This window comes from Suricata suricatta, chromosome 5 (genome assembly GCF_006229205.1).
Source record: "Suricata suricatta isolate VVHF042 chromosome 5, meerkat_22Aug2017_6uvM2_HiC, whole genome shotgun sequence".
Taxonomy (NCBI): domain Eukaryota; kingdom Metazoa; phylum Chordata; class Mammalia; order Carnivora; family Herpestidae; genus Suricata; species Suricata suricatta.
This window is the reverse complement of record NC_043704.1, coordinates 92,954,423-92,980,688: the sequence shown is the minus strand read 5'-3', so window position 1 is coordinate 92,980,688 and position 26,266 is coordinate 92,954,423. Positions and strand designations below refer to the sequence as shown.

The following is a 26,266-nucleotide window of genomic DNA, read 5'->3' as shown; positions in this document are numbered from 1 at the left end:
AAATGATAACACTTATTTCAAGAACTTGGGCTGCGACGGAGAGGAGGGATAGGAGGAAAGTGTGGGGCCGAATAGGGAAGGGAAGGGAAGGGAAGTTAGAAGTGGTTTGGTTTTCTTGTTATTTTGGTTTTTTTGTTTGTTTTGTTTTCAGGGTTTTGTTTTAAGATGGAAAAGACTTGAGGATAGTTAATGAGAAGGATCCAGTATAAACATCAAGACTGCACTATAGAAGAGATTGTTGGAGGAAAGCACCTGAAGAAGCTCAAGATGAGAGATCCTGGGTTCAGGCAGAGAGGTTAGTCTGGGGGGAAGGTAGGTGCAAGTAAAGGGACAGGTGAGGTGATGGGAGGGGTGGCAGGAAACTGGGCGGTCGCATCCGGCTTCTATGTTTTTGTGAAGTAGCAGGCAACAGCCTCTGAGGGCTGAGGTGGGGCAGAAGTACAAAGGAGCAAAGTAGAAGGTCTGAAGTGAATGAAGGAAACGGCTTATGATAGATGCTATGGAGGCTGAGGGCGCATGCCCACCAGGGAGATAGGAGTTCCAGAGCAGTGCTGATGGCCAGGTGACTTGGAAATGAATTTGGACTACATGTTTCTGGAAAGTTGGGTGATTTCCTCCAGCAGTACTCCCTAGCCCAGAGCATGAAAAAGGCAGACAGCTATGAGTGGGAGAGTTCGGCCTAAAAGCTTGGAGGAAAAGTCAACTGGAGAATGCTGCAGGGGATGCACAAAGTTCAGGAGTGAGCCGGCTTTCTAGAAAGTGGAGACAGATCGTGGAGAAGCGGAAGGCGGGTGTGATCGCCTTCCAAAAAGAAAATGGAAACGCTCTGGAGGAGAAGAGGACTGGAGTTCGGGTTAGGGAAAAGGAAACCCAGAACAGAGGAGTGAAAGGGGAGAAAACAGTTGTCCCGGGGACTCACTCCTTGGCCAGGCAGGAAGGAAGACAGTCGTATGGAAGAAATGGGGGGCTTAGCTGACCACTAAGTGTCTCCCCAAAATAAAACCCAGCAGTCTTCTGAGTAGCTAGGAAAACCTCAGGCCTCTGCAAAGGAGGGAAGCCAGGCTTGCGGTGATTGTCCTGTGAAGGGAACCCTGGCCCCTTCCACAGGCCTGTTGGGTTAGCTGTTTCCTGTGACACTCCTGTTACAAACCACAGGGCCTGGGACACTCTAGTGCCTTTGGAGGGAGTAAGCCATGTGTGGCTCAAACGTGCTTTGTTCTCTTTAGCTGTCACCTAGTGTGGTGAATAGTATCATTTCCTATTCACAGGCTATATATTTATAGCCTTCACCTATTCAAGTGAGGCTCGGAGATTTTAAGAACTTGCTCCAGGCCCTCAGCAAAAAAATGGTAGAGGCAGGATGAAGCAAACATTTTTTCCAAGTTCAGTGTTCTTTCAAATTACCGGACTATCAATCTCTCAGTCACTTCAAACCAGACGGGGAGACACCAGTGTAACAGTTGTAATATTTTTGAAAATAATAAACTGATATATTTTCATTCTAATGAATTCCCAAAGTGTAGGTGCTCCTGAGTCACATACTAGATAGGTTGTCAACAAGGGGGGAATACTGCCCCTCTTAGGGACATTGCAGGGGCACTTTTGATCGTCACATTGACTATGAAATGCTGTTGGCATTTAGTGGGTGAAGGTCAGGAATGCTGAAATGTTCAGCAACGCGTGGGACAGTCCTTCCTAACAATTGTCTTACCTCGCCAAGTCAATGCTGCACCCATTGAAGAACACTGACGGAAAAATGTGTGGCCAGCCTCCAAGATGGCCCCCATTGATCCCTACCTCCTGGTATTCACACCCTTCCCCCGTCCCTCTCACACTCACACTAGAGTAGGGTTGGTCTGTGTGACCAGCAGAATATGGAAGAAGTGATAGTATGTCACTCCTGGATTAGGTTATCTTGGATCATTTGCTCTGGGGGAAGCCATGTCACGGGCAGCCCTACTGAAAGGCTCACCAGTAAGGAACTGAAACCTCCTTCCAGCAGCCACATGGCTGAGCTTGGAAATGCATCCTCCAGTCCCAGTCAAGTCTTTAGAGACTATAGTCCTGGGTGCAATTTGACAGCAACCCACCCAGCTGAGCTACTTTTGGATACTTGACCCTCAGATACTATGTGAGATTATAAATGTCTATTGTTTTCATCACTAAATTTGGGGGGTAATTAGTTCATAGCAAGACTTGATTTTATAGCCATACCCAGGAGGCTTAGTTCATAGGGATCTCACATGAACCATAAGAATGGTAACTCAGGATATGACATAAAGAGAAAGGGGAAGTGGGGGCTCTTTGGGGAGGAGTTGAGAAGATAAGAGAAGGAAAAGAAAAGAAAGCATTCAGACACTTATTTGAGTTCTAGCTTCTTCCTCCAGACCTACTGCAAGTGGTTGTGCAATTTGCCTGCTGCACCCAGATACCTGGCCAAGGAGCCAAGTAAGCACGTCTCTCCAGGCCTTGTCTCTCTGCTCACCAAGCTTCACAGCCTGGCCCAAAGGTATATTCACGTGAAGAGTGTCATTTTCTAATTGTCACCAAGGATCTCTGTGGGCTAGTCGTCTCCCTGCCTACTTTTGGATCAAGATAATGAGAAATGGGGAAATGGAGACAATCAGATATGTGTAGAGGTTTTCCAGAGCAGGAGCCCTTTCCTAACCTTTTTGGATACACATTGGGATGATTTCAAGTTCCTTAGCAGAACCCCAGCTTTAGCAGGGCACCATCCAAACTGGTTGGAAATAGTTGAGGAACAAGTCCAGGTGGAGAGGAGCCAGAGAAGTGCCTCTAAGGCCTCCCTTAGCTTCCATGTGAAGTTCCCACATGACCTTTGTCAGAAATGACTGAGGAGAGTGCCTGTGGCCAGCCTGGAGGTTGCTGAGACCTGGGGTAAGAACGGGCTTTCCCAACCATGTTGGCTCCGGGTGTAACCAGAGGATCTGCAGCACCAGCAGTAGTCTAGGCCTTGGCTGAATCATGAAAATGCCAATTTCATAACCAGAGATTTCAGCGGCAGATGTCAGCAGGGTCTGCCTTCAACCAGGAGGGATAAGGGCCATCGTCCTGGAGGCCACCAAGGGCCCATTCTAATCCAACAGCTCTAGGAGAACTCAGGACCAGCAGCCCCTCTCCCAGCCTCGGGTCACCTCCAGGACCATTAAGAGCTGAGTGGTGGGGAGGGTACCCAGAAACAAGGAATATTTACCCAAAATACACAAATTACCAAAAAAAAAAGCCTGTTTGAAGCTGAAAGATGTTAAAATCTCTAACTGACATGTATATGCCTCATCCTAGCTGCTGGTGGAATAGACTAGAGAGCTCTAAGAAATAGCTGGAAGAGAGAAATTTACTGAATGTTTTTGGGGTTTTTTTTTTTTTTGCACTTTCCAGTTTGTAGTGGGTTACATTTTTGCCCCCATGGAAACATCAATGTAGTAATTACAGCAATAGCCTGATTCTTACCCTCTGAGTTTTTAAGAATGAAAACACTGAATGCAAATGCAGCGTTAGCTTTCCTATCAATCAAATGCTTGGTGCATGCAGTCCCCCAACGTATAGTGTCTAATGTCAGTATGAGCAATGAGTGGTCTCAACTTCAAATAACTTGACCACTGACTACAGGAAAAAAATCATTTCCTAATAAAATGGTGAAAAGCTCTCAAAGAATAATAAACTTAGGGGCACCTGGCTGGCTCGTTCAGTACAGCATATGACTCTTGATCTCGGGGTTATAAGTTTGAACCCCAAGCTGGGTGTAGAGATTACTTATAAAAAACGAAATCCTTTAACAAATAAATAAAAATAAAATATTGAAAACATAGGTTTTCCTAAAATTATAGAAGTCAGGAGTCTCAGTGCCTACAAAGCTGTCTTTCATTCCATAGCCGAATACAAAAGGGATGAGGAAGAGAGTGGAGGAGGGGGCAGGAGGATAACCCCATTTCTCAGTATTTATCCTCATTTTAATTTTGCCTCCTTATTCTCCACTTACATATTATGTGTTCTTCCACTTTCTTTTAAAGAAAGCTGTGTTGTTTTATAAATTTTGTTAATGTTTATTTATTTTTGAGAGAGAAAGACACACAGAAGGCAAGCGGAGGAGGGGCAGAGAGAGAGGGAGACAGAATCTGAAGCCAGCTCCAGGCTCTGAGCTGTCAGCTCAGAGCCCAATGCAGAGCTGGAACTCATGAGCCATGCATAACACGAGCCAAAGTCAGTCACTTAGCCAAGTGAGCCACCCAGGCACCTCTCTTGCACTTTCTTTTAAAACCAAAAAATGATTCTTCTTGAACTGAAATCAACAGACTGTCGAGGGGTTCAAGCTGTTCTTGCTCTAACTCTGTAGAAAACAGGCAGGTATGATAGTAGGCCAATGAACAACCAAGGAAAAATAAATCTCCCATCCAAGTACTAACCAGGCCTGACCCTGATTAGTTTCCGAGATCAGATGAGTAAATCTATGGATGTGTAGGGATCTAGAGACACCCCAAAGCTTGAATGGCCCATCTTCCTACTGGACTCGGAGTCACCATATGAGGGTGTGAACCCTAGTTTTGCTGTTTACTTCCTTTGTGGAAGTTTCTTGTAGGAGTTCTTGAACTACTTTACATCTCCACTTTCTTACCTGTAAGGTGGACATTATAATGCTAATGCTACCTACATCACTGAGCTGCTGTGAGAATTCCAGGAGATAACATGCATGACACTCATTATTTGAGGCTAGTGTCCCAAGTCACCACTGGCATCACACAGAAAGTATGACAGTGCTATGCAGCTTACATATAAAACAAGCAGTCATACTTCCTGTCGCTTCCCTCACCATTTACCTCCCCAGCAAAACAAAGAAAACTGAAGCTTCCGAGAATGCAGATGCCAGAACCAGCATCCAAATGGTGCACAAAGAAGCAACCAGCAGCTGTTCCCAGGGTTGACAATTCCTTACTAAGGAATCTACGTCATCAGTAACAAAATCCGACACCCCCGGGCAGGCCAGATGACGGGAGAAAATACAGGCCAGACCGCTTTCTAGCTGAGGCTCATCAGCAGTGCCTTAATGTGAGGGAACCAAGAGGTGATAACCAAACCCTGGCACCTTCAGCCGCTTGCTGCCGACCAGCCCCAGCAGGATCACCTGGGCGCTTTTTGGAAATGCAGCACCTCAAGCACCACCTCACACATACTGAACCCGAACCTGCAACCTGACACAGTCCCCGGGTGATTTATTTGCACATGACAGTCTGAGAAACACTGTCCTGGAGTTTACTGAACAGAAGTATGGGAGATAAAGGATATGTAGTTCTCAACTTGTGCTTCATGTGTTCCTAAGATTTCTGGTGCTAGGTCCCCTCTAGCTATTATTACATGTAGAAATCTCTACCTGGCTATTACCAAAGATTCTGATAGGCAGATGAGCAAACAGATAAGCAGCACCCTCAGGCTTATATCTTATTAATTCTTTTTCATGTTTATTCATTTTTGAGAGAGAGAGAAACAGAGCGTGCGTGGGGGAGAGGCAGAGAGCAAGGGAGACAAAGAATCCGAAGCAGGCTCCAGGCTCTGAGCTGTCAGCACAGAACTCAATGCAGGGCTTGAACTCATGAACTGTTGAGATCATGACCTGAGCCGAAGTCGGAAGCTCAACTGACTGAGCCCTCCAGCTGCCCCACTCAGGCTTATATCTTAAATGCCCATCTATCCCTAGGGGATGTTTCAGGCTAGTGAGTACCCTAGTAAGAATTTAATTTTGTACATTGAGTATTCATCCAAAAGTCACTTATAGGACACATATTATGGGTAGGGTTCTGTTCTTAGAGTAATAACCAAACCTGAAGTAAGTAATCTTTTCTTTCAATTGAAACTATACCAGCCCATAAAAGCCAAAATCTACACATAATTGAAAAGCTTTTAAGTGAGGAAATTTAAAGAATCTTACTCTTCTGTTTCCAAAACTGAAAAAAATAAAGTTAACAGAAAAATACAAGTTTTGTAGGAAAAATATTAGAAACCATAAAATATGTACTTGAAATATGCTTTCTGTTCAGTGCACGTGACCAAGCGGGGATCGGGAAAAGGAAGAAAAATGCACAAAACAAGGAAGAAGTAGGGAAGCTCAAAGAAAGCGGATGAAGGATGAGATCATGAGAGACTAATGGAAGAGAGACAGGGAGGGGCACCTGCATGATTCAGTCAGTTAAGCATCCGACTCTTGATTTGGGCTTAGGTCATGATCTTGCAGTTTCATGGGTTCAAGCCCCAAGTCAGACCCTGTGCAGACAGTGCAGAACCTGCTTGGGATTCCCTCTCTCTCTCTCTCTTTCTCTCTCGCTCTCTCTCTTCTTCCTCCCACCCCCAACTGGTGCTGTCTCTCTCTTTCATAATAAATAAATAAATAAATAAATAAATAAATAAATAAATAAATATCTCTTTAAGAAAAAGAAGAGAGACGGATACAGAGAAAGTGAGGCAGATGCAGGCGCAATGGTGTGTGAAGTATTAGACAAGTTAGAATTGCTTCTGCCACACCCGACACTTGTTTGAGTTCATGGTAAAAGACTATTTCCTGTCACTTCCCTTTGTAAGATGTTGTACTACTTACCTATCCATGGCTCTTTTACCTGTTCTTACCAAATATTGTTGACTCTAAAATTGGGGATTCTGCAGCCCTTTTGTGCTTAGAGGCACTCAAGTATCACCTCCAATTGTGAAAGGAGGATTAATTAATTATCAATAATTTGTAGAGTTCCCATATTTGGTGTGCTCTGTAAGACCTGCTCTAAGGACCTGCCATCTAATTAACCATCAGTCATCAAAGCAATGACAGAACCAAACTGGATCTGCGCGCAATGACAGGCAGGCGGACAGCTGTCTACTCTTCCCTAAAAGATATCCAAGAATAGAGGGGACATCTCAACCAATTAATATAAAATTGACAGTTAAAGTATTCATCAGAAATCTAGAATTTATTTAATTTATTTATTTGAGAGACCAAGAGAGTGAGCAGGAGAAGGTCAGAGAGAGAGGGGGGGGAGAGAGAATCCCAAGCAGGGACCAGCTGCCATGCTGTCAGCACAGAGCCCAATCAGGGCTCCATCCTAGGAACAGGGAGCTCATGACCTAAGCTGAAATCAAGAACCGATGGTACCACCCAGGCACTCCTCGAATTTGTTTTAATAAAAGACCACAGCAAGCTGTCTGAAGTGAAAAACAATGGTTTTGTTATCCACGAGCATAAAAAATCTTGCCTTTTTTTCACTTGTGAGGTAGAAGTGTTTATTCTTCTCAAGGCTTCTATTGCTCTGAAGATAAAGTAATGCACCGAAGAGAGGCACATGAACTCACGCAGAGCCAGTGTATATGTCTGCACTGTGACAATAATGTGCAAGGAAGACTAGTGAACTCGTAAATACAGAACAATTGGAGATTTTCCACACAAGCTATTCTAGAAATGCCTGATATCTTGTTTATGACAAGCCATGGATTGAAATGTTTGTTGTCCTGTTCACCAGCACACAGGAAACACAGAGTGAAAGGCTTTCACGTTTCAAATAAAATACACCCAGGGAGCAACAGGATTCATCTTGCTGAAGCTCTAAAAGGCAAAGCTATTTAGCTGGTCGTGAATGGAAATAAAATATGGTTGCATATAGAAAGCAGAAAACACAGCTTTTAGGGAGATAATCTGCTTTTTAAAAGATGATCATATGATTCCGCAGTGATGACCTAGAACCTGAAGTGTTATTTTCTAGTCCTTATTACATTTTAACCGTCCCCAAAACTAAGGTAATGGAAAAATTATATTTCTATGTACAAAGTGACTATAAATTATCCATTCATTACAGAACATTTTATCCCTTATCTATTTAGATACAATTATAGCCTTGCACTCCAGAGTTTTAGAAAACAGGATGTTGGTTAATAAAACTTCCAGTGAAAAGTAAGCATTCATTTTCTCTGAGCTTGCCTCACTCTTATTTGGTCCCTTATTTCTTTCCTCCTAAATTGGGCAAAAGATGTGTCCCAGTGAGCTAACTTTTCTTTCTAAAAATTAGCAGGAGCAATAAATAACTCTCTAACTAAGCTTTCCACACTTTTTATAGTCTTCTGACATTGTCATTCAGTAAAAAGTTTCATATGATGGACTATCAGATGGGCTGAATCTAGATAGATTAGTAAAATACTAGATAATAGCATCTGGCTGTGATTACACTTTAAAAAATATAGTATACATATGCACATTTTATCTATGTCTGCTCTATATGTATATAATTTCTTCTAGATTGTGAGCTCTGTGAGGGTAGTGAATGAGCCTGTCTTGCTCAAACTTGCCAAAATAGAGCATAGTTTTTAGCATATGGCAAGCATGTGATGCATTTATTTTTTTCTTTATAGTTTATTTTCAAGTTGGTTTCTATATAATACCCAGTGCTCATCCCCATAAGTGCCCTCCTCCATGCCCATCACCCCCCTTCCCGTGTCCCCCCCCCCCTTCAGCCCTCAGTTTGTTCTCAGTATTCAAGAGTCTCTCATGGTTTGCCTCCCTCCCTCTCCCCCATGGTCCTCTGTTAAGTTTCTCCTGTTCGACTTATGAGTGAAAACATGGTATCTGCCCTTCTCTGCCTGACTTATTTCACTTAGCACGACACCCTGGAGGTCCATCCACGTTGCTACGAATGGCGAGATTTCATTCTTTCTCATTGCCATGTAGTATTCCATTGTATAGATAAACCACATGTGATGTATTCATTTACTCATGACTAATCTTTACTGAGAACCTAACTCTATTCCAGGCACTGTTTCTAGATGACGGGGATATAGGAATGAAAATGAAAGAAGGAAAGAAAGTTTCTGCTCTCGTGGTGTTTTATTCTAGCAGTGATCTACAAGCAAACAAATCAGGAAAACATGTAGTATACACTTTGGGGAAAAATTAAAAAGGAAGCTGCATAAGGGAAGCAAATTGAGGAGTGTGAGATGCTACCAGATACGGGGTGGTTATCACAGAAGCTATGCTACTCAGGTCCCCTACACGGTGAGACGTTCATTCCGCCAGCTACCATCAATAGTGGCATCTGACAGGTCACAGCTGAGTCCTCTCCATGAACTGCTCTCTGTGGGACAAAGCTGCCTTGCTCAAGGATATGCCCCTCCTGGGGGTAGCCTGCATCCAATAACTGGCTCATGCAGTGGTTCAGATCTCTTTCGGCTCAACTGGAACAATTCTGAGGGTCCATCCCAGCTCTCAAGCTCCCTGTAGAATCAGCTGAGGACTCTGCCGTAACTCTCTTAGCAGTTCGGCTTCCTCCTGCTTAGTGCTGCACCTTTCATCCTCACCCATCACAGGTGCTGGCCCCACATGCACTCCCCTCAAATCTCCTCATGTAAATCTCAGAGTCTCAGAGTGAGAAAGAGGAGAGTGGCATTTGGATTTTATTCTCATTAGAGTTATCAAACAGGTCCTTGGTATGTGATTCTGGAGCTCAGGGAAGACGTGGAGTAGACGATACAGATTTGGAAATTGTCAGTAGTAGTTAAAGCCATAGGACTAGATAAAATTCATCCAGGAAGGAAGTGTAAATAGAGAATAAAAGAGGCCCAGTGGTGGATTTTGAAGCCCTCCAACTCTTAGTGATCAGGAGAGATGGAAAGAAACAGCAAAGAAAATTGAAAAGCAGCTATTATGATAGCAGAATTGTGGAATGGTGTCCCGGGAACCAATTCCTGGAAATGCTCCAAGGAGGAGAGAATGATCAACTGGGTCGATTGCTACTGACATATCAAATTGCAAACTGAACTGGTGATTAGATTTGGCAACGTGGAGGTCACTGACGACAAGAGTGATTTCGTTGGAATGGTGGAGCAAGCGTGTAACAGCGGAATGTGCATAACGTATCTTAGACAAGATTTATTAGACGCCTCTTACGTTACCTGGCTATATTTCTACTTCCTCCATATTTGAGAGGGTAGGTGATTTGTATTCCCAGTGCCTACAACAGTACCTGGCATGTCGTATGTGCTCAATACATATTTTCTAAATGAATGAACCACATGGGCCCATTTTTATATATACCCACGCTTCACTGACCTTAGTAAGTATAGAATTTTTAACATGAAAAGAGAGTATAATCTTTCAATCTAATTCAACTGCCTCTTTTTACAATCTAGCAAGCCATAGCCTTTGGAGATGGCCACATAGCAGAGTTGGGACCAGAATTCAAATCTCTGAAGCTGAGTTCTTCATTTTAGCCACTGCAACATTCTGAGATATGAAAATGTTTGCTTTTATGTAACTCTATGGACCTACATCACCTTCAGTTCAAATTTAAGAAAAAGCAAAGATTTTTTTTCATGGTGTTCAAATAGTTGTTCACCTAATCCCTTAGTGAGATTTCTTAATGCTTCTAAATTGAGTTTGTTGTGTGAGGTGTTTGGGTGGCTCAGTTGGTTAAGCATCTGACTTCAGCTCAGGTTGTGATCTAGTGGTTCATGAATTTGATCCCTGTGTTGGGCTCTGTGCTGACAGCTCAGAGCCTGAAGCCTGCTTCACATTCTGCATCTCCCTCTCTCTCTCTTCTCCTCCCCTACTCATTCTCTCTTTCTCTCTCTCTCAAAAATAAACTTAAGGGGTGCCTGAGTGGCTCAGTCAGTTAAGCGTCCGTCTTCGGCTCAGGTCATGATCTCATAGTTCGTGGATTCGAGCCCTATGTTGGACTCTGTGCTGACCACTAGCTCAGAGCCTAGAGCCTGCTTCAGATTCTGTATCTCCCTCTCTTTCTGATCCTCCCCTGCTTGTGCTCTCTGTCTCTCAAAAATAAATTTAAAACATTAAAAAAAATTTAAATAAATAAATAAACTTAAACAAAAATTTTTAAATAGAGTATGTTGTGTGAAATTTTCTGATAAAAATTTTACTTTTTAATTCTGTATTTTTAACTGACAAAGTACTAAGGGGTCGAAATTGTGCTAGGAATTTCTATATTACTTCAAAAGTAACTCTTTGGAAAAAAAAAAAACCAGCATGGGATTTAGGTTCTATTGTTCTCATTCTTTTTTTTTAATGTTTTTTATTTATTTTTGAGAGACAGAGACCGCGGGAGCAAGGGGGAGTCAGAGAGAGAGAGGGAGAGACAGAATCTGAAGCAGGCTCCAGGCTCTGAGCTAGCTGTCAGCACAGAGCCCAACGCGGGGCTCGAACCCATGAACCATGAGATCATGACCTGAGCCAAAGCCGGACACTCAACCAACTAAGCCACCCAGGCGCCCCATGTTGTTCTCATTCTAAGCAAAAAGTTGCCTTGCTCTATTCTTTTCAGATGAATCCTTAACAGAGCACTAAAACATAACCTTTATTTAAGTAATGAATCACCAAATTCTACTCCTGAAACCATTATTACACTATATGTTAACTAACTTGGATTTAAATAAAATTTTTAAAAAAGCACAAACCTTATCATTTGAACAAACTTTAAAGCTCTTTCATGCACATGGTGATTCTCTTGAAAAATTATTTTCGATTTAGCAATTTGAACTGAAATAAATTTTCGTAGTGCTCATCACTTGTACTCAAAAGGATCTACTTTATTTTCAAAGAATCTAAGTATTCAACATCAAAAAACAGACAGTTAAAAGCGCAGTATTGTGAATGTCTTAATATATTTTATAGAGACAGATTTGGAATGTCATACTCAGAAAAATACTACTTGTGGGTAATATCATTGAACCAGGCTTTGGCAGAAACTTCAGAAAGACTGTCAAGTGCAGAAAAATAGGGCCTAGATTAATAAAACTTTATTCTGGTAAGTTTTACTAATCAATATTGCTGATGCAGGTGCCAAAATCAAAAGTATAATTTACTTGTCCCCATTGGCTAATATTTTATAAATTTTTTCCTGGAAGTGTCAGATTGTCTAAGAGAAAACAGAAAATATCAGCTGTATTCAGTTTGGTCATGGAGACAATGAGTAAGCATGAAGTCAGCCTGTTCACTTTGGGTCTACACAGGCCAAGACAAAAAGAAAGGAAGCCATTGTGTAGATCACTCAAACTTCAAAACCCACCAGGGAACAAAAACAGGGTTTTCAAAATGAGTCAGTGTATTTCAATAAAGTTTTATTTTATTTTATTTTATTTTTAAAGTTCATTTATTTATTTGGGGAGAGAGAACAAGAGCACAGCTGGGGAGAGGCAGAGAGAGTGAGAGACAGAATCCCAAGCAGGCTCCAGGCCATCAGTGCAGAGCCCCAAGCGGGGCACAAACTCCCAAACTATGAGATCATGACCTGAGCTGAGCTCAAGCGGACACTTAACCGACTGTGCCACCACCCAGGTACACCAATAAAGTTTATTTTATATGACATAAAAGATTCATTTGTAACTACCTAGTGTAATTAATTCATGTGGGCCAGGATACAAATTTGGAACAGGATATTCATCTGGCCTCAAGGGAGCATCTCATATATTAGTTATTAAGTAAAACAGGAAATGGTATTTTTATAAGGGGAGGATGCAACAGACACATATTCATACACATATTTGCATAAGTACATAACTTTTAAAAAATACATATACTTCTCTGCCACTTGTTTTTCTCAGGCAGTAGTACCTGAAAGAATTACTAACTCAACCAGTATCTCTTTCTCTAAGTTGCTGTCTCTATCTTTTTCAGTGTGGTTGTGGATATAGCGTGACTGTTCAACCAATTTCTCCCTTGAGGTGCGTTCTCCTTTTCCCTCTCATTCGCCACATCTACGGACAATGCTATAAAACAGGCATCCTACATATTTCACATGTGCAGGTCCTTTGTTTCTGTGAAATACATCTAAGAATGGGGCAAAAGTGTGTCTGTATCTTCCATTACTGCATCACCAAATTGCTTTCCAATGGCCTGATAACAGTTTGCAGTATTTCCACGGGAAAGAGCGGATTGTTATTCTTCCTTAATCATAATCCCACCAACAGTAGATACTATTGTTTCCCACTTTGATGGAGTAGAAAGTGATACCTGATTGATGTTTTAATTGCATTTTCTCATCATGCTCCAGTTTATGCATATACTTATTTTATCTATCCATCTATCCATCATCTATCTATTGACCATTTGTCTTTGCTCTTCGTATTCTTTGACTATGTTTCTTTGGGATTCTTTGCCATTTTCTTGTTAACATCTAAGATGACCTTGTAGTATCAGAAATATTTGGTATTTTGTCAACGGCTGATAATTTTCTTCAAATGTATTTTCTCAGTTCATATCATTTATGGTATCTTTGGCCAAAGAAAAGGTTTTAAATTGTTAAAATTAATATAAATTGGTATAACATATAGAAACATACTTTAGGATTTCCTATCTTAGTCAACAATGCTTGCCATACCCATGGAGGTTACAGAAATGATTTTACAGTTTTCTTTATATAAGTTCTTCTCCTTCTTTGTCAAATATATGCCTAGGGGCGCCTGGGTGGCTTGATCAGTTAAGCGCCAACTTCAGCTCAGGTCATGATCTCACAGTTCATGAGTTTGAGCCCAGTGCTGGGCTCTGTGCTGACAGCTCGAAGCCTGGAGCCTGCTTCAGATTCTGTGTCTCCTCTCTCTGCCTCTCCCCCACTCATACTCTGTCTCTCAAAAATAAATAAACATTAACAAAATTAAATATATATCTAAAGTTTTTACTTTTTTTATTTTATAGTAGTTTTATTGAAATATAACATATATACCATAAATAACTCAATGTAAATACAATTTGTTTTTTTAGTGAATTCATACGATTGTACATCGACCACCACCATCCATTTCTAGAACACTTTTATCACCCTAAAGTGTTGCCTCTGCCCATTCAGTCAAGCTCTTATTTAATCTCAGCTCTTGGCAACCACTGATCTTTCTGACTACAGATTTGCCTTGTTTAAAATTTTCACATAAACAGAATCATACACTATGTGGGGGTTTTTTTGTTTGTTTCTGGATTCATTTTCTCAGTTCAATATTACTGAGATGGTATTAGTTTCCTGAGGCTGCTGTAACACATTACTGCCAGCCAGGTAGCTTAAAACAAATTTATCGTCTCACAATTCTAGAGGCCAGAGTCCAAAATCAAGGTATTGGCAATGCTGCGCTCCCTCTGGAGGGTCGTGGGGAGAATCTTGCTCTGCCTCTTACAGCCTCTGATGGCATCAGCGTTCCTTGACATTCTTGGCTAGTGGCCACATCACTTCCTTCTCTGTCTCAGTCTTTATCTCACCTTCTTCTGTGTGAGTCTGTCTTTCAAATCTCCTTCTGTCTTTCTCTTATAAGGACACTGTCACTTGTCATTAGATTCAGGGCCCACTTACATAAACTCCCACTTGGAGAGGCCACCATTCACCTCACTGTACAGGTTAATCCATGGTATAGCATTTATCGTGCTTTATTCCTTTTTATTGCCAAATAGCTTTCCATGGTGCAGATACACCATATTTTTTATCCACTCATCAGCTAATTGACGTTTGGACTGTATCTGCTTTTTGGCTATTATCATGAGCAATGCTGCTATGAACTTGCATGTGTGAGGTTTTGGTGGACAGGTTTTCAATTCTCTTGGCTATATATCTAGAAGTGGAATCACTGAACCTTATAGTTACTCTACATGTAATCTTTTTAGACATCACCAACCTTTATTCTAAAGTGACTATCCCATTTTATATTCCCATCATCAATTGATAAGGATTCCAGTTTCTCCATAGCCTCTCCAACATTTGATACTGGCTATCTTTTTTGTTACAGTCATTTTCGTGGTTTTGAAGTGGTATCTCGTTGTTGTGATTGTAGTCTGTGTGTTTCCTAGCTCTGTCCGCCTAGAGGACCTCGAAGCAGTGATATCTCAATAGCAATACGCCACACCTAGTACCCAGATCTTGGCTTCTAAACGATTTTCTTTTAAGGCAAATCATACTTCCCTAGGGAAATGACTGATTTCAAGGCCAATGCAGCAAAGTAAAAGATAAGCCTGGCACATCTTGCTAGAAGGGCACCATCACAGAAAGATAAGGATCTGTCCAAGGGACATAGAAACAAGCTTGTAAGTGCTCCCACTTGCCAAAATATGGAACAATCTGATCATCAAAATAAAGAACAGTGAGGGATTGTAAGCCACTGAGTAAAATGGGAATCCTTTAGTCCATACTGATACAAATAAATAAATAAATCAGAAGAATAGCTCTTCCTCACAGAAGAATGCTAACCAATAAATGTAGAAGAAACTATGGAATTGGAAATTCTCCACTTACCCATCATTATCAAAATAAATAATCTTGGCAAAATTATTGCAAGAAATTAGTAAGTGAAAGTTGGACAGGAAACACAATATTTACTAGTATCAAAGTATCTTCCCACAAAAATACGTATTAATTACAAAGAGAAAAAGAGTGGAGAAGCCTGGACAATGCCACCTTTCTCTGGTAAGCAAACTACCAGGCGTGGGCAAATCAACATCAAATATGACCCAAGGGGATGCACCATCACACAGCACTCCACGCTGTTCCTGCCAAAGCTGCATAATCCTCATGGAATTGTGAAGACACATCAGACAAGCCCAAACTGGGAGAATCTACAAAATACCTGGCCTGTGATATTTCTGAAATGTTAAGGTCATCAGAGTCAAGAGATTGCTGAGGACTTGTTCCCAGTCTGAAGAGATGAGAGACAAAGCTCTGTGCAGCATGTGGTCCTGGATGGATGTTTTTCCTATAAAGCGCATTACTGGCAGAGTTGGCAAAATTTGAAATGTGTCTCTGGGTGAAAGGTACATGGGAGTTCTTTGTACTGATCTTGTCCTGTTCTGTGAGTTTGACATGATTTCAAATGAAAAAGAACAAAAATTATGTTGCTAGGTTTAGTGACGGTGATTGCACTTTTGGAACAAACTCTACTTGGTCACATGGATTATTATTTGACACTCTGTTTATTAGGTTTTAGTATTAAAAATTTCCTGTCTTCATCAGATTAATTAGGGTGCTTTCTATTTTTTTCTAAGATCAAGGACAGTTTAATAATTTTTTAAAATGTTTATTTATACTTGAGAGAGAGGAAGAGAGAGAGAGAGAGAACTTGAGCAGGGGAGAGAGACAGAGATAGAATCTGAAGCAGGACCCAGGCTCCACTCTGTGAGCTGTCAGCACAGAGCCCAACATGGGGCTCAAACTCATGAATCCGTGAGGTCATGACCAGAGCTAGTGTTGGACACTTAACCCACTGAGCCACCCAGGCACCCCTAAGATCAGGAACAGTTTAAATAGTCTTGAAATTATTTAAAGTTTTGCTAGAATTCAGATATGAAGACACTTGATCCTATTGCCTTTGTAAATAAATGCTAGATCTTAGATCACTTTTTTAAACTTTGGATTATTTGAGATGCCTGGGTGACTCAGTCAGTTAAGCATTGGACTCTTGATCTCAGCTCATGTCTTGATCTTATGGTTGTGAGTTCAACCTCCATGCTGGATGTGAAGCCTATTTAAAAATGGTCTATTCAACTTTCCTGTCTTTGGGTTAATTATTATATTGTTTTAGGTTGCATGTAGGTTTCAAATATCACATTTGTGTAGAATTGCATATAATGTTTTATTTCTTTTCTTTTCTTTGGTATTTGCCTTTACATGCTCTTTCTCATTGACAACCTTATGTAATTTTTGTTCTCCCTGCATTCTTCAATCTCAAATGAAAATCATTGTTTCTCTTTTTGTCTCTCATTCAAATGAACTGATTTTGAGCTTTTTGTTCTTTGTATCATTTTTATTTCCTATTTCTTTGTTTTCAGGTCTTATCTTTCTTAATTCCTCCTTCCTAGTTGGTTTTTTCTTTAGTTGTCTTTTTTCTAATTTTTGTAAATATTTCAAAATTTCTATATTTTAACATCTTTTTTATTTTTATCATTAAATAATACATTCTTATTTTTTAATTCTTTTTTTAAATTTTTTAAATTTTTAATTTTTTTATTTTTGAGAGACAGAGAGACAGCACGAGCAGGGGAGGTTCAGAGAGAGAGGGAGACACAGAATCTGAAACAGGCTCCAGGTTCTGAGCTAGCTGTCAGCACAGAGCCCAACACGGGGCCTGAACCCATGAACCGTGAGATCATGACCTGAGCTGAAGCCAGACGCTTACCTGACTGACCCACCCAGGCACCCCTATTTATTTTTTTAAAGAGAGAGAGCATGAGCAGGGGAGACGGGCAAAGAGAGAGACAGAGAGAGAGAGAGAGAGAGAGAGAGCGAGAGAGAAAGAGAGGGAGAATGAATCTTAAACAGGCTCCATATTCAATGCAGAGCTGCACATGAGGCTTAATCCCACAATTCTGGGATCATGACATGAGCTGAAATCAAAAGTCAGACTCTCAACCAGCTGAGCCACCCAAGTGGTCCTAATATCTTTATTCTTTAATAATAAAAAAATGTAAGGGTATTACTCTTTTCTGTGATTGTAGCTTTTACCAAGTACTATAAGCCTTGATAGGAAATATTATATTCATTGCTCTAGATAATCTTAAATTTTTCATTGCGTTTTTGACAGCTTTTAATATTTCTTTGAATTTAAGAGTGAGCCACCTAGGTATGTATTTCTCAATTCCAAAGTAGTTAAGGCTTTGGTATCATTTATTTATAAATTTGCTGAATTATGATCAGAAACCATAATTAGGTGTTCTTTAAGGGAAAACACATAATTTTTAGGAATCTTCCATGGGATGTAAAAAACTGGATATTCTATATTTGAAGAGCTGAACATTCTCTCTAAATCCATATACAGATGATTCTTATTATTCCCAGTACAGTAGCTATGTTCTATAAAGTGACCGTGAACCCTGGACCATTGCTTCTAAAGCAAAAATAGGGTTGGGGCCCTGTGAGCCTACACCATTTTTGTCAACCAATCAATATATATAACCTTCCTTTATATATGTTTCTGTTTAGAGACAGATTATTTACTGTGTATTGGTGATTTATTAGCATTGAACTCACAGCCAACAGCACACTCAGACCTGAATGGAATGTATCTATTAGGTATAGTATCTCCATAAGGCATATTCCAGCTTTCGCAAGCTTAGGACGTTAGACAGCACCATGCTTGGGAGCCATTTTAAACAGTGAATTCACCAACAAAAAGCATAAGAATGGGAAAAACATGACACTACATATCCTGGGGAAAAGGTTCTTGCTAATAATATGAAAGCTGAAACAAAAAGGCAGCATCATCTTGTTTGACTTCAGCTGTGAATGTGCCCCTCAGGCAACTCAGAATTTTTGCTGCTCTGCCCCATGTCTGTGAATGACTGCACAAGTGTCACAAATAATGATTTGAAGGTTGCAAATGCATTTTAGCAAATGGGCAAATTCACCAATAACAAAATCCACAAGTGATGAGCATATCTATATAAAGCAAGCATGATGGTATTAATTCCTCTATGTCTTTTTCTGTCTGTTTACTTATATCTGAATATCTATCTATCTATCTGTCTATCTATCTATCTATCTACCTAGCATCTATCAGAACTGGCCAATCCTGATATTTAAGTCTGTTCCTCATAGACTTCAGTACTTTGGGCTTATATAAAATATTACATATTTTATGTAACAGTTGGCACTTGGCATTTCTAACATTTCAAAATTTTGTTTAGCTACTATGTTGCATAAAAACTTAGTACTGTTGGAGCGCCCGACTGGCTCAGCCATTACAGCATGTGACTCTTAATTTCAGGGTTGTGAGTTCGAGCCCCATGTTGGACATGGAGCCTACTTTAAAATAAAAATCTTAACACTGTTTTATTTTCTTCATAAACTATGCTTTCTGTCATTATATAGGGTCCTGCCTTTTTCTGTTTAGGGATTTTAAACTTCAATTCCATGTTCTGTGGTATTAATATTATAACACCTGCTGTGAGAGTTTGCTCTCCTTTTACATTGTGTTAATGGATACTTGGTTTTCCCAGCCCTCACTGAAAATCAGATCAATATTTCCCTGGTATTGCATGAAAAAAAGACAGACACCAACTTTGCCCCTATGGAGAGGTTTTATTACCCCACTACCCCTCCCCACCCGTGGCACACAACTAGAAGAAGGCATCCACGGCAATTTCCTCCTCACCCCCCTCCCAAGAGATAAAGCCTTGGGAATATTTGTGCTTCCTTCCTCCCCATGCTCCTCCTCACCATTCTTTAGTTTTGCTGAGGTCGTTTAGTTCCTTGAATCCAAGATTATTCTTAGAGCTTCCTTTTTAGTACACTTCTTTATTTCTAGGGTCTTTATTTAGAACTTACATTACACGTTCCCAAGTCTATCCTTGTTCTCTCGTTTTCAATGAGTTATCACAAACTCAAGGTCCCTACAGTGTTCTCTCATGGTCAAGTCTTTGTTTATTTGTTTGGGGATTTAAAAATTATTATTGTTATTAAAGTCTTTTTCTAGTATTATTCCCAGATGAGTGATAAGATGTGTGGCTTCTCTAAATTCATACATCTCTACAAACATCTTTCCTGTACCCTAACAAGTGAGATATATTTTTAAGCTGGAAATGTATTCCTTTGTGCTCTAGCTTCCAGTGTTGCGAAAGAGAATTTCAGTGACAATCTAATCTTTTTCTTCTATAAATAACTTACAAGCTTCTACCCAGAAAGAATGAGATTTTTTCACTTTATCTTTGGAGTACAAAAATTTTACCAGGATACATCTAGCCATATATGTGTGTATATACACATATCAAAAAACCTAATATATCTACAAATATAGATAAATGTGTATGTGTATCTATATCTATCTATATAAATGAATAAATTGTCATAAATATCATTCCTGCCTGAAACTTGGGGTCCTTTCTGCAATCCAGAAAAATTTTTTTGGATGCTTCATTTTGTTTTGCTTAAATATGTCTTCTCCTTCATGTGCCTCATTTTCTCTTTCCGGGACTCCAAATATTCTTGTGTCAGTTTTCTTAAACCTCTCTTTCATCTCTCTACTCATGATTTACATTTTTTTGCTCTGAGCTTGTAATATTTCTTGCATCCAGTTTCCAGATGACTAGCTGGATTTCAACACTTACCATTTTCTTCATCAGTGATTTTATTTTTATTTTTTAATGTTTTTTTTTTTAAGTGGGGCAGGGGCAGAGAGACAGTGAGATACAGAGTCTGAAGCAGGCTCCACGCTCTGAGCAGTCGGCACAGAGCCTGACATGGGGCTTGAACTCACAAGCTGTGGGACCATGACCTGAGCAAAGTCGGAAGCTGGATGCTTAACTGACCGAGCCACCCAGGTGCCCCTTCACCAGGGATTTTAAATTTAAAACTAAATGTTTTTGTTGTCTTTAAATCCAGAAAGTCTATTCTCTGTACCCTTTAGATCTCATTAGGTACTTGTATTACCTTTTCTGTTCAAGTTTAAGTTACATTCTGTGCCCTCCAGTAAGTCTAACTCATAGAGAGCCTATTCCAACGTTCAGCTTTTTCCTTCTCTCTCTGCCTGCTTGGTTTTGAGTGATCTGCTCCTCAAGGCTCAGCTCCTGCTGCTGATATATGTCACACAGGGACATTTCAGGGACTCGTGGCCTGCCTGGAAGTCTCTGCCCATGCACATGGTGACATCAGGCAGGTTTGTTAAGACAGCAGAAGGAAGTCTGTCTGTGCCCCATCTTGCCTGGTCTCTTGGTCTACCTGGTAGAGAGGTGGAAGAGACTTGGTCTGTTTCTACCTGAGAGCCAGAAAGAATGTGCACATTCCCCCGGGCTGAGGGGATCTCTCATGCCTAACGTCACCCATTTTATTCTTTTGCTGATATGTACTTTCTTCTTTTTCTGTTATTTTGTTTGTAAATTTGGGAGAAAAATAATCTGACATGCTACTGCCCTTTTTCTACTTTTAAGCTCTCATATTCCTTAAGAACAGTCTAGGATCCTCTGTTACCAATTAGATTTAGTGAAATTAAGGAGAGGCAGAAAGGGTTTCTGGAGGAGGAAGAATTTCTATTTGAAATGAGGAGATATCACTTAATAATGGAGAAATACAAAATTTATATTAACCTTCAACAATATATTGGTTTCACATGTACATTAAAGAAAGACAGGTGTAGAATTTGGAAATGAAGTCCAAAATCCACCTATAATTCACATGAGAACTTATTTTTAGAGAAAAATATATGAAAATGATTATTGCCATGTTGGTAAGTTTTGTTTTTAATTTATGAATTAACATTTTAAATTAGCTTTTGAGAAAATTAAGCACAGCTAGATTGTTTTGCTAGATTGTGGTTTTATGCACAACTTTGTTAAGAACTTCAAATTTTGTAGTCGCTAAGAAGTAACGGGATCTTAGCAAAATACACATTATGTTTCTTTTTTCTTTCTTTCTATTTTTTTACTGTTGTGTTTTTTTTAAAGGTGAAATTCACACAACATTAAATTTATGGTTTTATTTATTTGTTTTTAAGAACTTATCATTTTTAAGTAATCTCAACATTCCAATCTGGGGCTGGAATTTATAACTCCAAGGTCAGGAGTTGCAGGCCTTACTGACTAAGCTACCCAGATGCCCCTAGAATTAACTATTTGAAAGTGAACAGTATAATGGCATTTAGTACATTCATAATTTGGGGTAACCAGCACCTCTATCTAGTTCCAAAACATTTTCTGTTTTTGTTTATTTTATTTACTTTGAGAGAGAGAGAGAAGGAGACAGGAAGAGCATGTGTGCTGAGAGAAAGGGCAGAGAGGGAGACAGAATCCCAAGCAGGCTCCATGCTGTCAGCACAGAGCCCAACGCATGGCTGGATCTCACAAAGTGTGAGATCATGACCTGACCCAGATCAAGAGTAGGCCGCTTAACAGAGCCACCCAGGTGCCCCAGTTTCAAAACATTTTCATCATTCCAAAATGAAATTCTGTATCCATTAAGCAGTTACTCCCTAATCTGCCCTTCCCTCAGCCTCTGGTAACTACCAATCTGATTTCTGTCCTATAGATGTACCTATTCTGAACACTTCATAAAAATGGAATCATACAGTATGTGACTTTTGCATCTGGTTTCTTTCACTTAGCATGTTTTCAAGATATCTCCATGTTTTAGCAAGGATCAGGACTTGTTTCTCTTAGGGCTGAATAATATCCTATTGTAAGCATATGCCCCAATTTGTTTATCCATTCATCCATTGCTAGACATTTGGATTGCTTTCACCGTTGGACTATTGAAAATAGTGCTGCTATGAAAATTTGTGTGTAGTATTTGTGTAAGTACCTGTTTTCAATATTTTTGGGTATCTAGAAGTGAAATTACTAGATCATATGATAATTCTATGGCTTGCTTTTTGAATAACTCTGTTTGGTTTTAATTTTGCTTAACTAGCATGTAGCACTTAACTTGAACCTCTGTTTATTTCTATTAGATCAATGAATTAACAGTAGTATAAGATTATTAGGAAAATAATGATACATATTCCTCACCACAGTTTGTCTCCTGGAACATTTTCTCTTTCCTTATTTTCTCTAAAACTTTCTCATAAAGAATTAAAGATCCTAAGAACCCCCGCTGTTTCCAAGTATACACTAAAAGACAGATGTTCAGGGATGCCTAGCCGGCTCAGCCCATAGAGCATGTGACTCTTGATCTCAGTGTCATGAGTTAAAGCCCCACGTTGGGGGTAGAGATTCCTAAAAAAAATTTTTTTAATTAAAAAAAGTCAAATCTTCCAATAGAGAATAAGAAACTTGCAGGGTGCTTGGGTGGCTCAGTCGGTTAAGCTTCTGATTTCAGCTCAGGTCATGATCTTGCGGTTTGTGGCTTCAAGCCCTGCGACGGGCTCTAGGCTGACAGCTTGGAGCCTGGAGGCTGCTTCAGATTCTGTGTCTCTCTCCCTCTCTGCTCCTTTCCCTGTCACACTGTTTTTGTCTCTTAAAAATAAATAAACATTAAAAAATTTTTTTTAAAAAGAGAAATGTGCTAATAATCAATCAGTAAGGGATTAATAAACATGTAAACTACAAATTCCAACATTACGTTAATTATCAAACAAGTTCAAGGTGGAGGCAGGGGGAAAGAAGCAGATAGAGTAAGGAAATGTGTAAAATTTATTAAAATAATATGAAATTTGATAAAATAAAGGGAAGGGTGCCTGGGTGGCTCAGTTGGTTAAGCATCCGACTCTTGACTTCTCTCAGTTTGTGAATTCAAATCCTAGAATTCTCTGCCTCCTCTCTCTCAGCCTTTCCCCTGCTCATGCTATCTTTCTCTCTCTGAAAAATATACTTAAAAATAAAATAAATGAAGTGAAATTTTAAAATTTAAACCTTGAAGTTCAGTTGATCTTAAATCCACACTGAAATAAAAACATGAGCAGGTGCAGATAAACCTTACAGAACATAATTTTTAGGAACAGCACTCTTTATAAATGTTTTTAACTCTTTTAACCCTTTTTGAATGTTTCTGCAAACGACACACCCACACAACACAACGCGCACGCGCGCGCGCACACACACACACACACACACACACACACACACACACTAATATATACACATGCTATGGCTGTGTTTTGTTGTTGTTTTTGATGAGAGAGCCAGCAGTCATGAGACCATATGGTTTATTTTAGAGGTGTCATGATTTAAAAGTTTATTTCAATTTCCTGTTTCCCCTCATGTGTCTCTCTTTTCTTCTCCTTCTCCTTCTTCTTGTTTTGAATGACGAGGAAGAAGACAAATCGAGAGTTGTAAAGAGTGCATCTCAGGGGAAACACAGGGATATAACCACCTAATTATGAATTTCCTGAATGTGCAACTCAACCAGCAGCAACTGGACGTGATTAGTACAGTGGGCCTCACCTCCAGCTGTTCTACAAAAACAAATCAGTGAAGGATTTCCAAGGCACATTTTCCTTTGGACCCATTTTAAGCTTTAACAATGCAAACAGTACACTGTTGCTCTTTTTTTTTTTTTATAGGTGACAGATTGTCTGAAAAGAAGCCACAGTTTCCTACAACAAAAGAACTAGCCTACAGAGTATATACTTCTGCTTCAGGCAAACGTGTTTGAATCTGTATAAAAACAAAAAACTGCAAAAATATGTGGAACCAAATCTGGAAATATGTGCTCTAGAGGCAACTGTAAAATCATATTTCATTCTGGCATATGGGCCAATGACTGTGTCGTGTGAGTAATGCATATATGTAATCCATGTGGTAAGCTTCGTGGATGGAGAAACAGTCAGTGTTATTCACTGAGGCTTGGCAAGCAGGAACCATTTATTTAGAAAAATTTACATGGGCTGAAACAATGTGAAAAATGTGCTGTCCGGTTTGTCAGCTTGTGAACTTAGTAGAAACCGTAGCTCCTCAATTAGCACAAAGACTGAGGGAGGGATCTCTTTTTGCTGCTTTCTAGTTTACATTTATGGAAGAGCGATTCCTCTTGGACAGTTGGGGGACTTATAAGTCACACATACTAGCTTTCACCAAATCAAGAAGTTCTAATGGGTATTTGCAGGACCAGAAATCTGACTAAAACTTCGGCCATTTGATGCACTGAGGGAAAAGCCAAAGGTCTTTATAGATTTTATTGTCATTGTGCTCAGATCCAAGATGGATTCTTGAGTTTCAAAGTAATTACAAAATAGTTTTACTAAGTGCATAGTAGCATGAGGTCTATAGGATGTACAGGAGGGAAGACCCATGAAGATAGACTTTGAGAAGCCCATTAATCTTTGTGAATAGCAAGATATCATCTAGACATCAAGTTTTTTTTTCTCACATCCAAAGGCATTTAAAAAAGTAGAATCTTTAGATCTGAAAAGGCCTTAGAAGTGATCCAGAGCAGGGGAAGAGAGCATAGGCAGCTAGTCAGAAAAACTGGGAGTGAGGGTGGATGGAACTCAAAAGGGTGAAAGGTTGCCAGGAGCTGGGAGTAGGAGAGAAGTGAAGAATTACTGTTTCATAGGCACTAAGTTCCTGTTTGGATTGATTTTTAAATTCTGGAAATGGATAGTGGTGATGGTTACACAGCAATGTGAATGTAGTTTATGCCACTGGAGTATGTACTTAAAAATGGCTTAAAAATAACTAAAATGGTAAATTTTCATGTTATGTGTATTTTACCACATAATACCATAATATTTTGTTATTTGTATTTTACATTTAAAAATGTAAAAATAAAAGAGAGAGAGAACAAGACCCAACTATATACCACTTACAATAAGCCCATTTTAAATATAAAGACACAGGTAATTTTGAATAAAAGAAAAAAACAATATATCACAGAAACACTAATTAAGATCTAGTTGAAATGGTTCTTTTTATAGTGGACAAATTTGAATTCAGAACCAGGAAAAAAAAGGAATACTTTAAAATGAGGTCAATTTATCAGACAGATAGAACAATCTTAAATATTCAGCTACTTAAAAACAGATGCAGGGGCGCCTGGGTGGCTCAGTTGGTTAAGTGTCCAGCTTCAGCTCAGGTCATGATCTCATGGTCCGTGGGTTTGAGGCTGCATCGGGCTCTGTGCTGACAGCAGAACCTGGAGCCTGCTTCAGATTCTGTGTCTCCCTCTCTCTCTGCCCCTCCCCTGCTCACACTCTCTCTGTCTCTGTCTCTCTCTCGAAAATAAAGATTAAAAAAAAAAAAACAGATGCAAAATACATCAAGCAAAAATTTATAAAATGGAAGAGAAAAACAGACAAATCTACAATTATAGCTAGAGAGTTCGTCATCTTTCAGCAATGAATAGAACACCCTGTAGATACCCTGACAACACTTGCATCTTGAACACTAACATTCTGCCTAAACACTCCACCAAATTATAGCAGACACATTCTTTTCAAGGACCAATGAAATGTTCACAAAGATAGGCTATAATCTGGGTCTTAAAAGAAGTCTCAATAAATTTAAAAGCATTGAAAACATACAATGCATATTCTCAACTACAACAAAATTAGAAATCATTAAGAATAAGATTTTTGGAAACTTTCTAACCATTTGAGAATTGAAAAGCCATTTCTAAATAACTCAAAGAAGTAATTATAAAGAAATTGCATATATTTTGAATGGAATAAGAATGAAAACAACATATCAAAAGTCATGGGAGGCAGCTAAAGCAGTGTGCAGAGGGAAATTTATAGCTTTAGATGCCCAATTAAACTATCTAAGCTTTGGGATGCCTGGGTTGCTCAGTTGGTTCAGTATCAAACTCTTGATTTCAGTTCATGTTGTGATCCAGGATCATGGGATCAAGCCCCATGTTGGGCTTGGTGCTAAGCATGGAGC

General features: G+C 39.7%; 1 long non-coding RNA gene across 3 annotated transcripts in view; it reads left to right on the top strand.

Annotated features, from left to right (window-relative positions):
- LOC115292023 overlaps positions 1 to 25,064 on the top strand; it is a 35,499-nt gene extending 10,435 nt beyond the window's left edge. For 2 of the 3 annotated variants that reach the window (XR_003908761.1, XR_003908763.1), the window contains exon 3: positions 8,796 to 10,164. This is a non-coding gene — a long non-coding RNA (uncharacterized LOC115292023). Of the gene's footprint in view, positions 1 to 8,795; positions 10,165 to 23,949 lie in introns of those variants that run through there. The other variant, XR_003908762.1, reaches the window with a different exon arrangement.
- Positions 25,065 to 26,266: the final 1,202 nt, after the last annotated feature.